The following is a 4,237-nucleotide window of genomic DNA, read 5'->3' as shown; positions in this document are numbered from 1 at the left end:
ATTTGCAATAGCAACTTTAAATCCGGCATCTTCTATTTTTCGTCTTTTAGAGTCAGGTGAATCTCTTCGAATTTCAGTTGGGCGCAAATATTGAGGATAATTCGGTAACAAGGCAGGAACAGCATTTTCTTTAAGATATGGGTACTTTAATTTTGTTGTAATTTTTTTCCCCAGTTTTGTCATCAACAACAGAAGTTTCCCTCACAATGGATGGAAATGCTGTTCACAAACCTGCAAATACAATAATTTCAGGAAACATGACATGTAGTGCAGGAGATAAATATTTTTATACAAATACATAATTTCGCAATTCAAACAAATGCACTGTGGTTGAAACTGAAGCCGCATGTCCTTGGCAATGATTACATACAATATATTATGCTATTTATTATACTATATATAATATACATACATATATATATATATATATATATATATATATATATATATATATATATATATATATATATGTATATATATATATATATATATATATATATATATATATGTGTGTGTGTGTGTGTGTGTGTGTGTGTGTGTGTGTGTGTATGTATGAGAGAGAGAGAGAGAGAGAGAGAGAGAGAGAGAGAGAGAGAGAGAGATATTTTGTTTTAATCAATTTATTGCGCCCATTGGCGTCAGACATTTGAGTACATGGTAATACAGTAATATTGTTTACATCTACATTGTAATTCAGTTATACCTAAAGAATAAAAAAAAAAAGTATATACAGACATTTAAGTACATATTTAAACAGTATTGTTTACATCTATAGCATATAATGAAGGTTATACAAAGGAATACAAAATAATGTATAGACAGATATTTAGTACATATTAAAAATAATATTGCTCATTTCTATATATTTACGGATATACAAATGAATTCATATGGAATACAAATTAAATTTAGTTTGATTTCATAGGTAGGTTGTACAGCTGATTATTCAGTATCCACCAAAGTGAGGATGGCGCATGAGGATCTCATTGAGCAAATTATTATCTGTCAATAATTTTTAACATGTATCAACTACTGTGAGTCTTTGGGGTAATATGTCACTAACAAGAGGACATTTCAGGCAATAGTGTTCCAGGGTGTTGGCGTTGGGTGCGTCACATAACCTACAGGAGGAGAAGTGAGGAACTCCATCTTGCTCAGCCACCTGCCAAACTGGTTGCCAACCCAGCCGAAAACGCGCACAAACCACGTTATTTTGACGAACCATGAGTCCACTGCGGCGATACTTGTGTTGGTGAGGAAAGAAGTGATCATAATGCTGTATTGATATACTAGTGGCTCTCTCGGCATTACTATGATGATGAGTAGGTGAGCGAGCAGCTTGGCGCACCATTTTTCTGCAGCACAGGAGAGATGGACTGGGAGCATCAGCATCTGGAGGATCCAGTTGACAGGCAGCCTTTGCGAGATGGTCAACGATGTTGTTAGCCAGAATACCCACGTGAGAGGGAATCCATAGGAAGTGCACTACCAGTGAGTTCATGTTGGCCATATCTAGTTGCCTATTTATTTGTGTAACCAGGGGCTGGTATGCTGGCTTATGTGAAGAAAGGGCTTGGAGTGCTGGTTGCGAGTCACAGATGATCAAGTCGTTGTTTCTGGTCCGTGTGATTAAAATAACTGCATCTAGAAGTCCATGTAGTTCACAATACGTGGAGCTTGATGACTTTGGGAGGCGACGGCCTGTCCAGCCCTCTGGCGGGGGTTCCAAAGTTGGAGAGAAAACAGCACATCCAGCACTACCCATCCTGCTGTAGGGAGCCGTCTGTGTAGAGGTGATGGTCTACACTGAGGGACGAAGATAATCTGTCGATGGTCTCCAATGCACGTTGTTGTTGAAGTTGAGGCAAGTCAGTCTTAGAGACTGGTGTGTAAGAGATTGCTGGCACAGGAGTCTGCCAGGGTGCAAGGCCATGATCCACATTCTCTGCCACGATGTTGATGTTAAGCCCCCGAATGCTTGAACAGACAGTACTAACTAGTGTACGTCCCCCCTGGCGTAGTTGTGGACGAGGTGCATCTAGATCGAGAGAAGTTCTGATGATGTTTGAATAGTGAGGAGACAGGTGAAGGTAATACAGGCATTTGATACTGAAGTAGGTGACATTGGAGTATATTCTCTCAACGAGTGGAGGGAGACGGAGTTCGTGATGCATGTTTACAATTCTAGTGGATGCTGTACAACCTAGAATGAGTCTTATTGCTTGGTTCTGGAATTTTTCAAGCGGCTGTAGAGTTGATCTGGAGTGTTGACATAGTGCAGGAGAAAGATAATCTATCACTGAGCGGATGAAAGCAATATATATGGTTCTGGCAACTGGGATAGATACTCCTGCAGAATAATTAGTAAGCCACTTGAGAGGAGTCAGGCGTCGCTGTAACCGGGCCAGCAGATCTTGAACAATGGGATGTACTCTCTGTCTCGCTGGAATGGATGGTGTAATTCGCACTGGCGCTCCCAAGTAAATATATTGTGTACATAAAGGTACAACATGGTTCCCCACAGTAAATTCTGGTAGATTCCTTGCTGGCCTTGGGGAGAAGATTCTACTTTTTCCTGGGGAGATGATAAGACCACAGGAGGATGCTAATTCATAGAAGGAAGAAAGGAAGCATTGCAAGTGATCCGGAGAGGTTGAATGAATGCAAATATTGTCTGCGTAGCAAGTGATGGTTGTGTTATCAGTATCAGCAAGTAAGGAAAGAAGGCGATGTAGGAGGATATTAAATAAAAATGGACTAAGTACTCCCCCTTGTGGAGTACCAGGTTCAAGTTCCTTTGCAGTGCTCAATGCTCCCTTAAACAGCACACGAGAGACTCTATTTCGAAGATATCCACATATCCACCTCAAAAGGTTTCCCTTGATTCCAAAATCAATAAGCTGGTCTAAAATAATGTCTCTATTTGCAACGTCAAATGCACTTTTCAAATCAATGAAGGCTACAACATTGGTTGGGGAGAGACGAGTGTAGAGCTCCATGAGACAATGGTGTGTTCCTCGTTGGGGTAGGAAGCCGTATATTCTAGACGAAAGCTTATCTTGCAGCCGGAACATAAGGAGTGAGAGGAGAATACGTTCAAATACTTTGCAGAAACAGGAGGTGAGGGAGATAGGACGAAATTTGTCAGTGCTAGGCTTGGGAACGGGTACAATTGTACTATGAGTCCATGCTAGGGGCACATATCTCAAGCAGAGGCAGAGGTTGTAGAGCCGGAGGAGAGGGTTGCCAGGTATTTTTATGAGTGTGCAAACGACTGCATAGGTGATGCCATCATCACCAGGAGCTGACTTCTTACTCCTTGCTAAGGCACTTCGTAGCTCTTCCTTAGTTATGGGTACATCATCCTCTTCATCACTGCTCAGTAAGGCGGAACTGAGACGTAAGGCACGATGGTTTTTTGTGAAGAGAGAGAGTCTTTTATATGAGCTGGAAGGTTGATGGTTAATGACTGTGCTGACCACTCATCAATAAGGTCCTGTGCATACTGAGCAGGGCTGTGGTGGAGGACACTTGTGGGTTTCTTCTTCACAATCCTGTTGATGAGGTGCCACATGGAACCAATGCTTGTTTGATGGTTGATGCTGTCTGTTAATTTGTGCCAGGAATCTGTTTGTACATATTGCTGTAGAGCAACTAGATCATCTCTCGATAATTGATACTGGTGCAGAGTCTCAGGACTTGGTTGTGTCATAAAGGCAAGGCCATCATCCATCGCCATCTTTTCTGCTTGAGAAATTCGATTATCCAGTGTCATAGCACCAACACGATGCCTGATATGAAGCTTTCTGATATATTGTGTGTGGAAAGCATGTGTTGTACTAACAAGTAAGGAGTAAAGTTTCTCTGGACAGTGAAGGTCAAATATAGGTCGAAGGTTAGTCATATATGAAATGTACGTAGGCTGGTACTTGGGAGGAAATGTGATGCAAGTGCGATTGTGTATTGGAGTAGGTGTAGCGGGAAGGGAATATTGGATGCTGAGACCAATGGGATCAGAGAAGAGTGTAGGAACCGTTACACAATTGACTTAGGAAGGTACGAGTCCACAGGTCAAGATGTGATCCAAAGTACCACCTCGTGCATGCGTAGATCCGCCAGTGTCCCAACAGGTCAGTTGATTTCGACGAATGTATCCTAGAAGTAGGTTCCCGTTGCGGTTCACAGTGCCAGCAAGATCTCCCAAGTCTGGATGACGGGCATTAAAATCTCCCATGTA

At 41.8% G+C, this 4,237-nt stretch overlaps 1 pseudogene; it reads right to left on the bottom strand.

The window, feature by feature from the left end:
* Window positions 1–311: 311 nt before the first annotated feature.
* On the bottom strand, window positions 312–3,904 carry LOC137647328 (uncharacterized; annotated as a pseudogene).
* Window positions 3,905–4,237: the final 333 nt, after the last annotated feature.

Source organism: Palaemon carinicauda, chromosome 9 (genome assembly GCF_036898095.1).
Source record: "Palaemon carinicauda isolate YSFRI2023 chromosome 9, ASM3689809v2, whole genome shotgun sequence".
NCBI classification, from domain to species: domain Eukaryota; kingdom Metazoa; phylum Arthropoda; class Malacostraca; order Decapoda; family Palaemonidae; genus Palaemon; species Palaemon carinicauda.
The sequence above is the reverse complement of the archived record's forward strand: the minus strand, read 5'-3'. Positions and strand labels throughout refer to the sequence as shown.